We start from the raw sequence: 19,482 nt of genomic DNA, 5'->3' as shown, positions 1-19,482 counted from the left end.
GTTTATTATGCAGCAGGTATTTTCCTAAGCATTTACATATATTAATTCTCACCAAAAACCCTACAAAGCTTTTGCTGTAGATACTAGCATTATTTTCACTTAAAGATGAAAAAAAAAATAGGCCATAGAGGCAAGATGCTAACTCAGGCATACTTATTTTAGATTATTATACTTGCCTTCACTGAATTTCAATTTTCTGGGCCCTTAATTTGTGTTAAAGTTATTTCAAGACCAAAAAACCTCCCTCCATACACTTTTTTTTTTTTTTTTTTTTTGAGGCAGGGTCTCACTGTTTATCCTGGCCATAGTGCAGTGGCTCCAGCAGCTCACTACAGCCTCAACCTGCTGGGATCAAGTGATCCTTCTTTTGAGTAGCTGGGACTACAGGTACATGCATCACACCGGGATAATTTTTTACTTTTTGTAGAGACAAGTTTCAAACTCCTGGGCTCAAGTAATCCTCCTGCATTGGCCTCCCAAAGTGTTGGGATTACTGGTGTGAGCCACTGTGCTCTCCATTTACTTTTATTTTTAAAAAGTCTTCCAGGCCGGGTGTGGTGGCTCACTCCTGAAACCCCAGAACTTTGGGAAGCTGAGGCGGGCAGATCACCTGAGGTCAGCAGTCAGAGATCAGCCTGACCAACATGGAGAAACCCCGTCTCTACTAAAAATACAAAATTAGCCGGGCGTGGTGGCACGTGCCTGTAATCCCAGCCACTCGGGAGGCTGAAGCAGGAGAATGGCTTGAACCTGGGAGGAGGAGGTTGCAATGAGCAGAGATCGTGCCATTGCACTCCATCCAGCCTGGGCAACAAGAGTGAAACTTCATCTCAAAAAAAAAAAAAAAAAAAAAAAAAAGTCTTCCAAAGTTAGTCCTTATAATATAACCTTAGATAGATAAGAGAAATGTAATAGTTCTTCTGCTGTTATCCATAATATATATACTTACATATGCTCTAGATAGCTATTGACAGAGATATATAGATAAATAATAGATGAAAGATAGATAGAGAGATAGATGATAGATAGATAGATAGATAGATAGATAGATAGATAGATAGATAGATAGATAGAAACAGGTAGACAGAGACAATAGTAATGGTCTTTTTTCTTCCATCTTTGTCCCTCTATAGTTCACACTTCAAAGAGCAGCCAGTGTAATCTTTCAAAATAAAATCAGATCATTGCTTGGTTTAAAATATCTCGTAATTTCCCATCTTACTCTGAGTAAATTCCAAAGTTCTCAGTGTGTCTCATAAGGCTGTATGTGTTCTTGCCCATCTATCTCTGTATCTCCTATCAGTCATCTCTTTCCTTGTTCTTTCCACCAAACTGGCGTTGCTGTTTCTGGAACATATTAAAAATGCATTGAAATGTAATGGATACTCCAAACTCCTTCTATCAAATACACTGTCTGCCTCTTCATGGGACTTTTTCCTCATTTACTTCATGTCTCTGCTCCAAGGTTGCTTTGTCAAAGAGATCCTTTTGGACCATTCTGTGTAGAATGCACTTCTTTCCACTATCACTCTCTAGCTGTTATTTTGCCCTAATCTTCTTTAAAACATTTATATTCTTCCAGAATGCAACCTCAATAAAGCCAAGAACTCTGTTTATTTGGTTTACTATTGTATCCCCAGTGTTTTAAATGGTGATTGTAAAGCATTAGGCACTCGGTACCTATTTCTCATGTAAATAACACATTTATGGAAAACATTGAAGAGGTATTAACAACCTAGGTGATAGGTTTTATGTTAAGTGTTTCAAATGTATGATACATAATCATGACAAGAGTCCCATGTCATAAAGAGAAACTGCTAGCTTGTAAGTGGCAAAGATAGGATTTGACCTTGGGTAGTCTGATTTCAGAGACTATGCAATTAATCGTAATACCAAACTACCAAAGCATGAGAAACGTGCTTTAGTGTTTAAAGTAAAATGTTACTATCTCTTCTCTGAGGTTTTGACATTTTTCATTCTTTCACATAAAAAGAGCAATGCAATTTACATTTACTTTTACCCTGGCTGAGAGACAGCTGAAAGTTTTGTTTGTTCTCTGATTGCTAATTTTATCAATACCTTGGAATATATGCCTTCTCTGACATGTTAAAACTTGCTATTCCACATATTTTTTCCCTGAAAACAGTATGATGAATTAAAAATTATAACTTATTAGGATCTCAGACCTGTCTATCTTGTATTTTGCCTTATTTATTATTTGCATTGCTATTCACTATACTCCATGGAATTCCAGGCTCAGATTTTTCTTCCTTAGTATTTTTATGGTATATTCATGCATATTGCACTTAATTTTGTGCTTTTTCAACATTTTTTCTACTTTACAATGTAATTTTAATTCTACTTTTATGAGGCATGTTTCTATTGCTTTTCATTTCATGTATAAACTCTAGTTTCCAGGAAGAAAATGCAAAAGAATATTCATTAGCTGGGCTGTATTCAGAAACCGACAGTATAATTTGGTCATGAAGTCCTGAGCTAATATTGTACTGCTTTCTTTTTGAGAAACTGAATATACAAACAGACAATAGTCACACCATATATAAAAAGAGAACTCTGACTCTTATCCTGTAGCAACCAGTTCAGGAAGTGGAACAACAATCCCAGTAGCCACTGGCCCAAAGCAGCCAAGACGTGATCAATAACTGACATCATCTCTAATTTTTGCCCCTACTTCCAACTTAGACCCAATGAGAGAAAGCCAAATATGCCTCCATAACTAATCATAGAGCATGCCCTTGATTGTAGTTAGCCTGCCTACAGCTTTTCCATGGCAACAGACTCCAATCAGAGCATACTTGTAGCCTTCCTTTTTTTCCATATAAAACTTAGCCACTTGTCTGCCTGCCTTTGAGTCTCTGCCAAACACAAGGAATGGTGTCTCACTCCATTGCTATATGGGAAGCTCTGAATCAATAGTCTTTGCTTGTTCTCATTTAGGTGGATTTTGTTTATTTCTAGAGTTCCTTTATTAGTACACTGATAATTTAATTTTATTTACTTTTAGATTACACATCCAGAATGTATTAAAAATGTGGACTTTCATTTATACATTGTATTTTTGATAGTTTAAATATAGAGGAAGTGCAGTCAAGGATGCAGCCCCCAGTCCTGGGCCAGGCATGCTCATGCGCTTTTCAGAATTCCTAGCACAGGTGCCTCCATTCAGAGGCCTCATTATGAGGGGACTGAGGCTGGATATATTTTCGGTGCCTCTGCTGAAACCTTACCAGGGAACCTTGATAAGATATTTTCTCCACTCTGACTTAATAGTTTCCACTCCTGGCACATTCCCCTCACCTTCCTCCTGGCTACCTGAGTCTATAAAAAGACAGAAAGGTTTTCCTTGTTGTTTTCAGGATTATCAGCCATGAGATCATTCCTCTACCTGCCCTGCATGTGATCTGACTGACCCTTGCCCAACGCCATTTTGTAGAAGAAAATGGAACACTGGCAGCTGGCACTTTTTTTTCTCTCTTTGCCCCTCACCTTCATTGTTGAAGTATTATGGGCTGAATTGCATCTCCTCCCTCACCAATTTATATGTTGAAGTCCTAACCACCAGTAGCTCAGAATGTGATTGTCTTTAGAGACAGGGTCTTTAAAAAGGTAATTAAAGATAAATGAGATCATTGGGATGGGCCCTAATCTGACTGGTATTCCTATAAGAAGAGGAAATTAGGGCAAAACACCCACAGAGGGAGGAGCATGAAAGACATAGGGAAAGATCATCTACAAGCCAAGGAGGCAGCCCTCAGAAGAAACAATCCTGCCAACACATTAATCTCAGAGGTATAGCTTCCCTAACTGTGAAAAACCAAATTTCTGTTGTTTAAGCCACTCAGTCTGTGGTGCTTTGTTATGACAGACCAAGCAAATGAATACATGTGGTAAGTGAATAAAGGTTTGATCGTGACTTTTGGTTTGGCTCACCCTAATTACCACCTCAACACCTGGCAGCTAAACTGCTTTTGTTTTAATCGTGTAAATGATATCTTTGGAAGAGCATTTTTTGTGAAGTCATAATTTATGTTTTTACTTTTATATTTCAGGTTTTATTTAGCCTATCTAAAATTGTTTTGCAAGATCACAAATTTTTCCTGTCTTTTTCTTTTAGAAACTTTGTAGATCCTGGTTGCACATTTAGGAAAACTTTTCATTTGAAGTTAAATGTGTGCATGGTGTGAGATAGGGAGAATGCTAATTTTTTTTTTTTTTTTGTAAGACAGGATGCCACTCTTGCTCAGACTGGAGTACAGTGGTGGCATATGGCTTACTGCTTACTGCAGCCTCAACCTCCCAGGCTCAGGTGATCCTTCCATCCCAGCCTCCCATGTAGCTTGGACTACAGGTGGACACCCCCCATGCCCAGCTAATATTTGTATGTTTTGCAGAGACAGGGTTTCACCCTGTTGCCCAGGCTGGTCTTGAACTCCTGGGCTCAAGCAGTCCGCCAGCCTCGACCTCCCAAAGTGCTGGGATTACAGGCATGAGTCACTGTGCCCAGCCCTCAATCTTTATCCATGCAAATTAAATTGAGTAACTTTCGCACCTTTGTCAAAAATAAATTAACTTTACACGAGCAGGCCTATTTCTGTATGCTTCATTCTATTACATTGATCTACATATCTGCCTTTTTGCTACTAACAAATAGTTTTAATTTTTGTAGATTTATTCTTGAAATCAGGAAGAATGATGCTTTCAACTTTTTCTTCTTATTTAGTATCATTTTCAGAATCAACTAATCAATTTGTGTAAGTGGAATTACATTTACTATATAGTTCAATTGAGATGGTTATCTTAACACATTGAGTGATTTAGTTCATGGATATTCTACATTACTCCGTTTACTTAGGTCATCTTTAGTTTCTCTCATTTATGATTTGTAGTTTTCACTGTAGAGATCCTATACATTTTTTGTTAGGTTTCTTCCTATTTAATTTATATTTTGTGTTAAAACAGTAAATAAACTTTTAAATACTTTATTTTCCAATATTTTGACACTAGTCGATAAAAATACAACTTTTTTTTGTATTTGACATTCTACCCTTGGACTTTGACACATTCCTTTATAAGTTCTAGTAGTTTTTTATTTGCTTGTTTGTTTTTAGATTCCATATAGTTTTTCTACTTAAATAATTATACCATCTATGAAAGGTTTACTTCTTCCTTTCCTGTTTCTATGTCTTTAATTTATTTTGCACTTTATTGTGAAAATTACAATCCTCATGCCAGAAACAATTTGAATAGGAATGGTAAAAGTAGGCATCATTTCCATTTTCCTTATTTCCAAAGGAAATGAGTCAGGGTATCCCCACTAAAAAAATTAAGTCTGTAGGTGTTTCTCAGATTCATTTTATTAGGTTGAGGAAGAAGGTGTCTATTATTGCTAATTTGTTGAGTGTGTATTGTAAATGAGTGTTGACCTTTTTCTCAAATTTTATATACATATTTATCTAACTGAACAAAGATTTTTATCCTTTATTCATTAATATTGGTAATTAAATCAATTATATTTTTTATTTCATTATTATAACAATATTATATTGTTACGACAACTATATATACAATATAATAACAGTATATAATTAATATTGTTAATTAAATCTATTAGTTTAATTAAATCAATTTTGAATATTAAGCAGATCTTGTATTCCAGAGATAAACTCTGTATGGTCATGGTATATTATCCTTTTAAGCAGTGGTCATTTTTAATTTTGGTTTTCACGTGTTCATTGCTAATACAGTCATCCCTCGGTATCCATAGAGGACTGGTTCCAAGACCCCTTCAAAATCCACGGATGCTTTAAATCATCTCTAGATGGTACAATGTAAATGCTATGTAAGTAGTTGTTATACTGTATAGTTTAGACCAGTGTAAAGTACATTTTTGGCACCAGGAACTGGTTTCAGTTTCATGGAAGACAATTTTTCCATGGATGTGGGTCGGGGGTGGGGGTGGTGGTTTCTGGATGAAACTGTTCCACCTCAGATAATCAGATCATCAGGCATACTCTCATAGTTGTGACCTAACTGACATTTTGTAGGTTTTATAAAATCAAGAAGGAGCCTTTTAAGTTGCCTTATAAGTTATTTTAACTTTAAATTAAGCTTAAGTTTTACTTTGTTATAATCATTTATTGTACCACTTGGCAATTTTGGAAACATTCTTTAGTTTGCTCTCAATTCTCAAACCTCTGAGGATATAAAACTTGTGGCAAGTATGTATCTGCTAAGCATTTAGCAGCTCAGACATGTTGACAAAAATGCTGACACACACATAATACAGAATTTCTCCAAATATAAGATAATAAACATGTTTAAATTAACATAAATCAATTTTAGTTCATATTATAAAAATATATGGGATAGAATATTGAGAACATGTAAGTTAATTGGGAAGTCCTACGTAATGATCTTCTTTCTCTATTAATTCTATTTATAAGCTTTTCTTTTTTATTCTTTTTCCCTCTCCTTTCATTAACTCACTTCCCAAACATGGTGTATTAAGGTAATAATAATGACTTTATTCTGACAGTTTTTCGTGTACTTTAGCCTTTTTCACAGTCTAGCAAAACAGAAAGATTCCAATTGATTAGATATATAGTATTTAACTATTATTATTCTTCTGAAATTAATGGTGTCACATCTCATGGAATACTACTTTCTTTCCTATGTATCTTATACAGTTATTAAATATAGTGATATATATAAAATTGTATATATAATATAACATAAACTGTTGAGTGGCACACAAATATAAGCTATAAGTATTTCAATGAAATATGAACACAATACTACTCAGGCCTTGATATATGTAAATTGAATATACATGCCTCAATTCATAAATAAATGATGCCTTGATTTTTAATATCAAAATATTAGTGAAAGAATGCGATTCCAGGTTTGTAGTTAACATATCACTGTGGAATAATTGTGTAGTTTCTCCAGTATCATTTTTTTTGCATCAACAGTATGAACTTATTACATTTCTTTCTCTATATCATTAAAGAATACCCTGGAATCTCTGCCTAGATTGGGAAGTAGAAATTAATTCCTTGCGGTAGCGGAAATGGACTGCATTTTGTCACTCACCTGCTGTCAGTGATCTAAGTGAAATGAGATAGTTTCTTGGTAGTGAATTCAAAAGGAAAGCTCTTAAATGTTTTCCACAGAAATCTTAGTACACCCTTCTCAGTATAATATAGCTAATAGGGTGGTAACCTAATTTCCCAGAGTATTCACTTTAGCCATACCAGCTGCTAGGCTCTACCAATAGCTACAGTTTTGATTTTAAATAGAGATAGTCATTTTTGTAAGGAAGTAAATTGCTTTATTTATTACTGATGTTGCTTTTCTCATTTATTGAAACACTTTATCACAGCTGGATAATGCAGCTGCTTTTTTTTTTCTTATATCACAATCAAAGATAAATCATAGGAGAAACACATTAGAGAATAAATAGTTTATCAACTGCTTAAAATTGGCTGACAGCAAGACAGAAATATATAATTTTCAAGAAATAAATATATAATTTAAATCAAGATATGCTGATAATGATTAATTATCTTAATTGTGTAATATTACTTTAAAACTTTTGTTATTTTGGCTAAAGACAAACAAAATACTCATTTCAAACTTTTAAAGAAAGATGAAGATTGTCAATCTTGGAACTTTATTTGTAGTCATCTACAAAAGATGATCTGATGTAAAATTTATTTAAGCATACATAATTGTATCAAGCCTGGCACATAGTAGTGATTGGAAACTTGAAAACATAAAATATGTTTGTTGCTGATTGTATGATGAACCAGTTAGGAACATCAAAAAGTGATTTATCTAAACCTCACTTCTCAAGTCATTAAAAAACTAAACTCATATATATTTATTTTGTTTTGTTTATTTATACATGTCATTTTAGTTGTTTTCTAAGGTCTGGTATGTTTAGGTTTAGTGGGCTCCAGCTCAAAGGGAATTTATGCACACAAGAAAAGTATATAATACCTCTTCCCCTTCTATCCATGACAGAGTAATGGGTTAAATTTACCTTCTCTCCTTATGCAAAAAATAAGATCAAAAGACAGAAAAATATATATGAAATAATTATCTTCAGACATTGAACAAAATGCAGTTTAGGCCGATGATTATTTGAGAAGAGTAAAACAAAGTCCCATAAATGTTTTCGAATTATTACCTGAAAACGGTTTTCTCACTGCAGTGCAAGAAAGGGAATGCAAATAAAGCCTGACGTATCACTGAGTTAAGGAAACAGAGCTTGGTGTTTTGAGTAGTAGTAGAGTGCCAGAGAGCTGGGATTGGGAGAGATAGAGAGAGAGAATTCTAAAGATCTTCAGATAGATCCCTTTGACGCTTTGACCAGCTGGGTACTGATCTGTACAGATCTATGTATGCATGAAAGGATACCACCGAACACCAGGGAAAGAATCATTAGAAAACAGTAAGCCAAACAATACCTGAATTCCACACACAAAGAATAGTTTTGGACCAGCCCAGCCAGAATGTAATGAATACACGAAGCACTGAGAATTCTCAAAGATACTGCTTTAGTATAGGGCAAATAAGTTCTATACAAGCAAGCCTAAAATAGAGAAAACTGACTCTAAATAACCTAACTGCGTACCAGCACAGAGCCTAATACTATTTAAAAGCATAACAAAATCTAGCAACCATCAATATGAGGTTCATAATATCTGGCATCCAATCAAAATATGCCAAAAAAAAAAAACCAAACAGGAAAATATAACGCACAGTCCATAGGTAATGCAGTAAGTCAAAAGAGAACTAATAACACAGATGATAAAATCAGTATACAAGAATTTTTAAAAAGCTGTTAAAATATGCTATATTTGAGAAGACAGTAAAAATGTGATTATCATAAGAAGAATTAGAAAAAATATATTTCATAGATAAAAATACAATACAGTAAAAAAATTCAGTAGACTTGAAGACATAATAATAGAAACTATAACTATTCCAATGAAACATAAAAGAAAATTGAAAAAAATTCTCGTTGTATACCAATGTCCTATGAGAATGTATCAATGGTATAACAGAAGTAAAATTAGACCCCTTGAAGAAGAGAAAAGAGAATAGTTACAAAAATAAAATTAATAAAAATTAAAAGTTTGTCAAAGTTTTAAAAATAGTAAACTCCTAATATTAGAAAGGAGCTTAATTAATTCCAAAGAAAGAAAAATCACAAAAGACACATTATAATCAAATTCCTGGGCCAGTGGTAAGTAAAAAATTCCAAAAAGAGCCAGAGAAAAATAATATATTGCATACAAAATAAACTGAAAGCAGGCTTCTTGTTAAAAATAATCCCTAAAAGAGTAGCTTACAGTTATTGAGAGAAAAAAAGTCTTCAAATTAATTCTGTATTCATCAAATATTTTTGAAGTAAAATATATTCTACTTTTATCTGTATCTTCTCTAGTTTTGGAACTCTCCACTTCTTCCATTTTTCAATTTTTTCTTGAATCTTTTCCCTCTAACCCTAATAATTTTTTTCATTTACAGTGTAAGTCTACTGGAAATAAATTCATATTTTGAATAAAATAAATTTTTACAATCTTCATTTTTGAAATGTATATTTAGTAGATATGGAAGCATACATAGATAAATAAGAACTCTTCTTTTAGAACTTGAAAATTTTGGTTTATTTTCTTCTATCTTGCATTGCTTTTGTGAGAATACTGTAGGAACTCTTATATTTGTTCCCCAATGTATGTTTTTTTTTCTCATTACTTTGAAAATGTTTGCTTTATCACGTCTGTTTTAAAATTTATGTTGTGCGTGTGTGTGTCAGGGGGTCGGTGTTTATCTTGCTTGGGGATTATTGAGATCCTTAACTGTGTTTTTCTTTTTAAACATATTTTTTAAAAATTGGAAAAACTTTGGCTACTATTTCTTCAAATGTTTTTCTGTTTCACTATCTTCTCCTAGAACTCCAAATTCACTTCCATCTAACCATTTGATATGGGCCACAGCTCATTATGCATATATTCATTTTTTTCAGTCTTTCTTTTTTTAACTCTATGCTTCTGTTTAAATAGCTTCTGTTACCATGTCAAGTTCACCTATCTTTTCGAATAAGTCTAATCTGTTGTTAAGCATACCTAGCCAATTTTTTACTTCAAATATATTTTCCATTGATTCTTTTTTATATAATGCTCATTTTCATCTCATTTTTCCATTAAAAAAATCTACTTAATTATAATGGTTTCTTGCCTGTCTTTGCTAATTTAATCCTTGCTGTTATTTCTAGGTTTGTTTCTACTTCCATTTTTTCTCTTTATTATGTATTGAATTTCCTTGTTCTTTCACATGTCTGTTAATTTTTTATTGTGTGCCCAACTATAAGATTGGCATATTGTTGAGTGTCTTTTTTTTTTTACATCAAAAATGGTCAGAATTTTATTTCACAAGAAGGTACATTCATTGCTCTTCAGTTGTTCTTGTTTTTCTGTAAGCATGTTTGTAATAATAGAAACTATTCCAATGAAGCATAGAAAAAAAATTGAAAAAATTGTCATAGTATATCAGTGCTCTATGAAAATACATCAAGTAGTGTAATGGAAATGTAATTAGAGCCACTGAAGGAGAGGAAAGAGAAGAGTTACAAAATAATAACCGAAAAATTTTCAAAGTTGTTGAAAATAATAAACCCCCAATATAAGAAAGGAGCTTAATAAATCTCAAGCATACTAAATGCAAATAAACTCACAAAAAGACAGGTCTAGATCACCTTTTACTCTGATTATGTTGAGAGTTGCCTCACTCTGGAAGTAGGAACTGAAATATCTCCTTGTCTTGGTTCTGTTTGAGCTGTAGACAATTTATAAAATTATTGCTCTCCAATCATTGTTTACTTGTCTGGCATTATATAGTTTTATCCTACACATGTACAGATTAGTATTTAGCCAGACTAAAGGACACTTCTAGGCAGATTTGTGAAGCTGGTTATTTTCATACTTTCTTCCTGTTTGATATTCAATCATGGTTACTCTGATGATAAAACAAGTAGGAAAATAAAATTAAATCATATCAAGATTAGTCTATTGATGACTGTGTCATGAAACAAAGATTTAGATCATTTCCATTTTCTGCACTGAGACCAAGTATAGAATGCAATGCCCATTCATTATCAGCCAGATACTTCTGTGACTTGTGGCAGATTTTGTTTTCAAAATATGGCAGGAAAAATTACTCTTGTCTTGCACACTCTTCTTACCATGTAACTTTTACATACTTTCTTTTGAGAGGTGGGAACTGTATTCACGCCTATGGAACTTGAATGGACTTATGACTATGAATTCTAAGACTAGGTCTTGGAGATAACAGGCTTCTTTCTGGTTCTCCTGGGAACCTCATTCCTGACACTCAACCAACATGTTATGAGGAAGCCATGTATAGGCCCATCTACAGAAGAATCAAGACCCCTGGCTCAGAGCAGTAACTGTGCTCTCAATGGCACTAGTCATGAGTAAGCTCATCCCAACTAATACAACATGAATCTGAGGCAAGATGCCTTCTGAGCTTCACCCAAATAGAACATAAGTAATTATTGCTTTATACCACTATGGTTTTCCAGCTTGTGAAGTTGTTTTTACAAATGACTATTAGATTTCATTTAAACGGTATAGGAAACTTTGTGAAGGTACTACTGGGAACTTCCCAATTATCTACAATATCATTGGACATTGAACACTTTCATATGGACTTCAAAGGCAAGAAAGCTTACCACTCTACTAAAGAATGCTAATGTGTCTCTGGCTATGTTCTTCCTTGCATGTTATAAGTACATCATTTATCTTCATGTATCCTTTGCCTATATCTATTGTTAAACTTCTGTCTAGCCCATAAACACAGAATCATGACAACTGTGTACGGAAAATGATTTTACAGAGAATGTTTGACAATAGATGTCACATTGAGGGAACTAAAGGTCACATTAGAAAAAAGTCAAGTATCAGTCAAGTAGTCAGGGTATGCTCCCGTAAAACCTATCCAAAAATTATTATGGCTTAACAGAAATGTATTTATTAGCCATACATATGCAAGGCAGGTCAGGAATGAGAACTTTTTTTCATAGTGTTCATTCAGATATCTGGTTAAAGGAAATTCCATTTCAATATTTACTTTCAGAATTGCTGTAAGAAGAGCAAGGAGGCATAGTAAATCATATAATGGATTCTAAATAATCTGCCATAAAATGACAAAAGTCATTTCTGCTCACATTTCATTGGCCAAAGTAAGCCACATGGCCATATTTAACTTCAAAAAGGAGGGCAAGGTGCTATTCTAACATGTTTCCCAGACTGAAAAATATAATATTGATAGCTAATCATTATCAAAGGTGTTTACATTTGTATAATTTTTAAAGCTTTATTAGCTTGTAAACTATCAGTAAAGTCCTTTTTAAAAAGTTAGCTTTGGATTTCTTACATTAGCAGTACATATTTTGGTTTCTCTCTCAATGATTGATAAACTGCATTATTTTATTCATTAATTTGATATTTCTTTCAATTTATTTTAAAAAGATTTAGCTATCAGTCTATATGACTTTAAGAGCTAGCAAATACGAGATTTGGAAGAGACAAATATCTAAACTATATCTATGTATTTCATCACTGGACATTTGCATCATTGCTGGCTTGAATAACAACAAGAAATTATGTAGAGTAGAACCTTGGAGAAATATATTTAAGTATTCTGTCTTCTGGGGAGCAAAGTCTGTGAAATATCTCAGTCTAGCACTGCTCCTACTGAATGAGCTGAAAAGCACAGGCAAAAGTCCCCTGGGAACTGGAAGGGTTCAACTGTTTATAGGTAGGTTAGGTTATCTGTTGGTCTTTCCAGATGATCAGTAATATGGTTTAGCTCTGTGTCCTCACCTAAATCTCACCTCTAATTGTAATAATCCCCCATATTGTGGGAGGTACTCAGTGGGAGGTAATTGAATCATTGGGCAGGTGTTTTTTTTGTTGTTGTTGTTTGTTTTTTGTTTTTTTTGAGACGGAGTCTCGCTGTATCGCCCAGGCTGGAGTGCAGTGGCGCCATCTTGGCTCACTGCAAGCTCTGCCTCCCAGGTTCACGCCATTCTCCTGCCTCAGCCTCCCAAGTAGCTGGGACTACAGGCGCCCACCACCATGCCCGGCTAATTTTTTTGTATTTTTTAGTACAGACAGGGTTTCACCGTGTTAGCCAGGATGGTCTCCATCTCCTGACCTCATGATCCGCCCACCTTGGCCTCCCAAAGTGCTGGATTACAGGCGTGAGCCACTGCGCCCAGCCACTGGGCAGGTTTTTATCATGATGTTCTCATGACAGTGAATAAGTTTCGCAAGAGTTGTTGGTTTTATAAAGGGGAGTTTCCCAGCACACCCCCTCTTGCCTGCCACCATGTAAGATGTGTCTTTGCTCCTCTTTTACCCTCCACCATGATTGTGAGGCCTCCTCAGCCATGTGGAACTGTGAGTCCATTAAACCTCTTTTCCTTTATAAATTACTCAATCTCAGGTATATCTTTATTAGCAGTGTGAGAACAGACCAATACAAACAGTCTGGGATAGCTAACTGGCTAATCATCTTATGTAGTTGCAGTGTGTCTAGACTGACCCATATATCTAAAACTGCAACCACTTCTTACTGTATTCAATACAACTGACCTTTATTGCCATCATTTCTTAGCTACATCATCATAATAAATTTCTAAGTGGTCTTTCCTTGCATTTCTGCTGTTTGTTCTCTATGAAAAAAAAAAGAGTGAGCCTTTAAAATCATTATTCAGATCATCTCATTCTACTGTTCAAAACCATTCTATGTTTTAGTCATGGCAATTTGGGAGGCCTAAGCAGGCAGATCACTTGAGGCCAGGCATTCAAAACCAGCCTGGCCAACATGGTGAAACCCCGTCTTTACTAAAAATACAAAAATTAGCCAGGTGTGGTGGCTCACACCTGTTATCCCAGCTACGTGGGTGGCTGAGGCACGAGAATTGCTTGAATCCTAGAGGCAGAGGTTGCAGTGAGACTAGATTGCGCCACTGCACTCCAACCTGGGCAATAGAGCAAAAGTCTGTCTCAAAAAAAGAAAATAAAATCTTCAATGGCTTTCCATTTCACTCAAAGCAAAAGCTAAAAGTTCCCATAATGGCCTGCATTACTCCCTAAAATCTGTAATTCTTGATAATGCTGTGTCCTTGTTTCGTTTATGACAGTATTAAAGTTCATAAAAATGGGTCAACACAACTATAGAGTCTGACACTTTTCTACTTAGTTCTTGAAACCTCCAACCCCTGTAGGTGTATGATATGTGATCTTTTCCCACACACATACCCAAAGAGATTGTTTAACCAGCTGCTTCACTATCAAATATGGATTGTCCCCACTTGTTAGTGGAAGAGTATTCATATCCACCTAATGACACACAAAAAAGTCATACATTAAAGCCTGTGAGATATAATACCCTGCTTCCAAGTACCAGAATAAGCATTAAGTACTGCAGATGATATCAATGCATCCCAAACTAGTTCTAAGAAAAGAAAATATAGTGCTTATCAAAAAAGAACCTTAAGAGGGGACATGAATTCAGGGCTGTCTCCTTTTCTTTTGACTTTACGCTTCTTCCTATGTGGAGCTCCTTTTATGAGCTTTACAGATGATGTTCCAACATTCAAACAGCTGAGAGGATCCAATGTCATGTCTTCACAGTATAGAGGTTTAGAGATTTTTTTTTCTCTTTCCCCTTTTCCTTATTCCTTAAAAATCAATATTAGAGACTATACATTGTTGGCACTCTTTAGTGTAAATGCCCAATTTTTGACAGACACTGTTGAAGAGGGAGAGAAAAACAATAACTGACCTAATCTGGGTCATTGTTCCCCTGAAACTTCTAAGTCAGGGCTCCTTGAGTGCCTTACCAGGGTGTCTCAGTATGCAAAAGTGACTCCTCAAAGGGAGAGACGCTGTAAACTACAACCAAGTGTGACTGAAAAGAGGAAAATTATCTGATTTTCTTGCTGTGATGTAGTATGTCTGCACTGCAAAGATAAGATGTGGAAGAAAGTAACATTTGTCACCTAGCAAATTCTGCATCTTTGACTATAGAAAGGTTTTCACCCTGTACAAGAATGTGACATTTTCATAGAGAAAATTAGCAACAGACTCAGAATTGATGTTTTGCTCTCAAGAAACTTGAGTAACCCATATCAATGAGAAACCCAGGGGTTAATGTTGTATGTCTGCAAATATGGTAATATGATAAGCTATACATGGGTAAGGCTCTTCAAAAAGGTTAAATTCCATGAAAAAAGTGGAAAAAAACTGTTATAAGTAGAAGGAAGAATGCTGGATCTAAGAACATGTAAATTAATACTAGTTTTCAACATAAAAAACAACCAATTATAACATAGTAGCAAGAACTACCACAAAAACATATGGATTCCCCTAACAAAAAATATATAAGTATTTTATAATTTCAAAGCTTTATTACAGAACATATTATAAAAGAATACCTATACAAATACAGCCATATATCATGTTTATAGAGTGATAAAAAAGATCAATATTGTAAAGATGCTCTTCTCTCCACATTATAAATAAGTTTAAATCAATACAAATCGAAATATGAAGTTATATATAAAGGTCCAAAGTGTGCATAGGAAAATAGGTGCCTACAATGAGTAAAAAAAAAAAAAATTAAAAAGAACAGACATAAGAGAAGCCAAGGAAAGTTCACCCTAACAGATATTAAGCTATCTGAAGCCACTGCAATCAAAACAGCATGGAACTTGCAAAGACCTAATAGAGTCCAGAAATCCGTGTGAATTTGTGTAGAGATATCATCATAAATAAAAGTGAATATAATAAATGACTTTGGAAAAGTATCTCAATTTATTAAAAAATAGTTTTATTATTATCACAAACTCACATCACATATGAAAATAAGCCCCAGATGGATTAAATATCTAGACATGAGAAGCAAAACTACAAAGCTAAAGAAGATGAAGCTAAAGAAGATTTTATGGAATAGGAAAAATTTGTTATACAGGGCCTCAAAAACACAAACTCTAAAATAAAATGTGACGAGTCAACTACAAAATATAATGATAAATGCATACTCATTTAGCTACTCTAACTTGTTCTAAACAATCTTCATAGTCAATATAAATTTACCAGTAATTATTAAGCATTATGTTAAAATCTAAAAAGTACTACTGAGAATGCAAAATAAATCCCTGTTTTCAAGAAGTTGACATGCATGTTAAAAATAATTCCAATTCCAATTAGAATATAATACATATCTCAAAATAATTGCAAATCACTGGTCATTTTTTCCACATTGTGTATTTTAAAGAATAATATTCTGTATATATGTTACCTTGTCCTAATTTCAGAGAAGCATAAAAGATAAATTCAATAATTTTATGTTTTCATTTATGATGCTATCAAGTAAGCTTACTAATGTATTTTCAAAAAATGCCTTAAAACATCTATTCATTTCAAATTAACTTTAATCTAAATAGGACAACGTATTAAATGTTGCAATAGACTGTTGGCTGACAAATCTGTTGCTTTAAACATCACTGATAAAAATGTATAGGCTTTTCCCCACACCATGATTATATTCTGCAAAGTTCTACATAAGCCACATACCATATGTGTCACACCAGAGGAAATTCATTTAACATGTTACAAAAGACTATTCTCTTCCCTTTTAATTAAGACTCTAATGCCAACAAATTAAGTCACATTAACCACTGCATCCTAAGTTAGACACAGAAATTATTAACATTATGCTTAAATTTAATATTTTATTATCCCCTTTAACCTAGTAAATGCTAAAAAGCTAATAAATTAGAATAAGATTTATAAGATTTATAATTTTTTTGAGACAGTGTCTTGCTCTGTTACCCAGGCTGTAATGCAATGATGTGATCACTGCTCGCTGCAGCCTCGACCTCCTGTGCTCAAGTAATCCTCCCACTTCAGCCATCTAAGTAGCTGGGACTACAGGTGCATGCCACCCTGCCCGACTAACTTTTGTATTATGTGTAGAAATGGGGTTTCTCCATGTTGCCCAGGCTGGTCTCGAACTCCTGGGCTCAAGCAATCCACTCACCTCAGCCTCCCAAAATGCTAGGATTACAGGCGTGAGCCACCATACCAGGCAAGATATAATAAAGATATATGTTTTATATTCAAAAAAATTAGATGTTTTGAATACGCACTTTAACTTATTTGGAAATAACCTAACAGTGATGTCAAGATCTAACTAGGCAATACGGTGGCATCCATTCTATGTTTTATTCAAATGCAAACTGGTACTGATTTCTAAGTGACCAAAAGGTTCTAAAAACACTCTACATAATGTATCACATCCAGTAAATGTTTAATAAATAGCTACTTATTTTGCTGTTGTCTTTTCTCCTAAGGCAAAGACAACATATACTCATATATACATAAGTATATATATGTGTGTTGTGTTTTCTATTTTCTCATATTATTATTTAATATTTTATTATACATCTGTTTGCTTTACTGTAATTCATATGTATGTGTTCTGCCACAAAAGATATTCCCTTAAGCACAGACAAAATATGGAAATATGAATGTTATTGTTCTTGCTTGCCAAAGCTTATAAAACCAAAATAGCAGACCACCATTCCAATACCTTCTTCTTCTACATGCCTCAATAGGCATCCAGTCTATCAATCAATCAATCTAGCTAGCTATCATCTACTTATCTATTTATCTGCACACACATAATTTATGAAGTTCTTCTTAATTTATTTACATATTCCTCTTTCATTCACTCTCCAACTGTTTTCAACTACTTTCCTATTCTTTGTTTTCTTTTAAAACCTTTAATATCTTTTTCTTCTTACTCACTCTCTGCTTATGACCTTGGTTCCTATTTCATTGATTAAAATGCACACACCCACGCACCACCACCACCTGGTCTACTAATCGACTCAGATTTGTTCCTATATAATCTGCCTTTCCTCCTTTTACTATGATTAACCTACTTTGGGTCTTATCTAAGGCCAAACACTCCACATGTGCCCTGTATCTAAGGTTATTATACATTCTCAATTTTTCAAGTATAGTCCTGATTTACAGATGTATTTTGTGTGTATTTATGATAAAAATCTTTCACTAATGTGATTATATATACGAAGTTCAATAACAGAAAATTTCACTGTTAATATTTCTTTTCAGGCTATTATCAGTATTTGGGTTTTCAATAACTAAAAATGATTTTGTTGTATACAGGAGGGAAATGTCAAGAAATAATCTGCTCTTGGTGTCAAATCCATTAGATACGCCATTATCTCCTTGTAGACAAATCCAGCGATCAATATCCTCTTTTCTTTCTATCAGCATGTTTGGACATAATTGATGCTTCCTCCTCCTTGCACATTCTTTCCCTCAGAACATCAGTCCCTTAGTATTCTTCCACATCACCAACCACTGCTGTTTAGTCCATTTTTCTGATGCCCTTTCATCAATCTGACCCCTAACTGCTAAAATGTTTATCTCAGATCTTTTCTCTTTCATGTTAATATTTACTCCTAAAGTTATCTCAGGCAGGATTATAACCCTTATTAAGGTATAACTTTTAAAATGTTAAATTTATCACTCTGAATAATTATGAAAATAGACAAACTTCTAGTCAGACTGATCAAGGAAAAAAGGGACCAGACACAAATAGCAATGATATCAATACAAAGAACAGTTGAGAGAACCTTACCACCGATACTTATAGAAATTAAAGGATGGTAATTAAATATTATGAAGAAACTATTCCAGTAAATTTTATAATATAAATGAAATGGACAGATTACTTGAAATATACAAACTATCAAAGGTCTGGGAAACAACGCAATAATTTGTGCTTGCCCCAAGCAGCTCCTCTTGTATTCCAGCGCCAACCATTGAGCAAGGCTCTCTATTCTTTCTTATGAGCCCCTAGTGATAATACTGAAAAGAATTTGCCAAGCGATTATGAACTTTTCCTATGTCTGGAGCCCAAGTCATCCTGAAATACTAACCCCACATAACATTTAAGAATCTGTTAAAATTATAATTTGAGGACTGAATTCTGACCTTTTTTCTTTTTCTCTTGCCCAAATTCCTATATAAGGGGCCTGGGAGTCACACCCTACAAACCATAAAATCTCATTAGACAGATTTTCACTAACCTTATATGATGTGTCTTATTTCCCAGCCTCACTCTCATTTAGTATCACATGACAGCAGACCCTGAAGGAAATAAAAATAATTTCCCCAAAATATATTTTTGACTTAATTTGAAAATGGCTGCCACAGGGCCAACAGATTGAAATGGTCCTGCAAAGTGGTCTTTTGTCAGGGGAATGTACATCTGTAGAGAATCTATATTAATGTAGCCACATCTTTTCTCTTTTAGGCCTTCCCT

At 34.2% G+C, this 19,482-nt stretch overlaps 1 long non-coding RNA gene across 2 annotated transcripts in view; it reads right to left on the bottom strand.

Moving 5' to 3' along the window:
- The window catches only part of LOC116810570 (uncharacterized), a 150,814-nt gene that overhangs the window by 45,692 nt on the left and 85,640 nt on the right, over nucleotides 1-19,482 (bottom strand). Inside the window, exon 8 of one of the 2 annotated variants that reach the window (XR_009213994.1) lies at nucleotides 19,243-19,307. The exons of the other annotated variant lie outside the window; for it this stretch is intronic. This is a non-coding gene — a long non-coding RNA (uncharacterized LOC116810570). Of the gene's footprint in view, nucleotides 1-19,242; nucleotides 19,308-19,482 lie in introns of those variants that run through there. 2 annotated transcript variants of the gene reach the window in all.

This window comes from Hylobates moloch, unplaced genomic scaffold (assembly GCF_009828535.3).
Source record: "Hylobates moloch isolate HMO894 unplaced genomic scaffold, HMol_V3 SCAFFOLD_1, whole genome shotgun sequence".
In the NCBI taxonomy this organism is placed as follows: domain Eukaryota; kingdom Metazoa; phylum Chordata; class Mammalia; order Primates; family Hylobatidae; genus Hylobates; species Hylobates moloch.
Note: the sequence above shows the minus strand (reverse complement) of the source record. Positions and strands in the feature narration are given on the sequence as shown.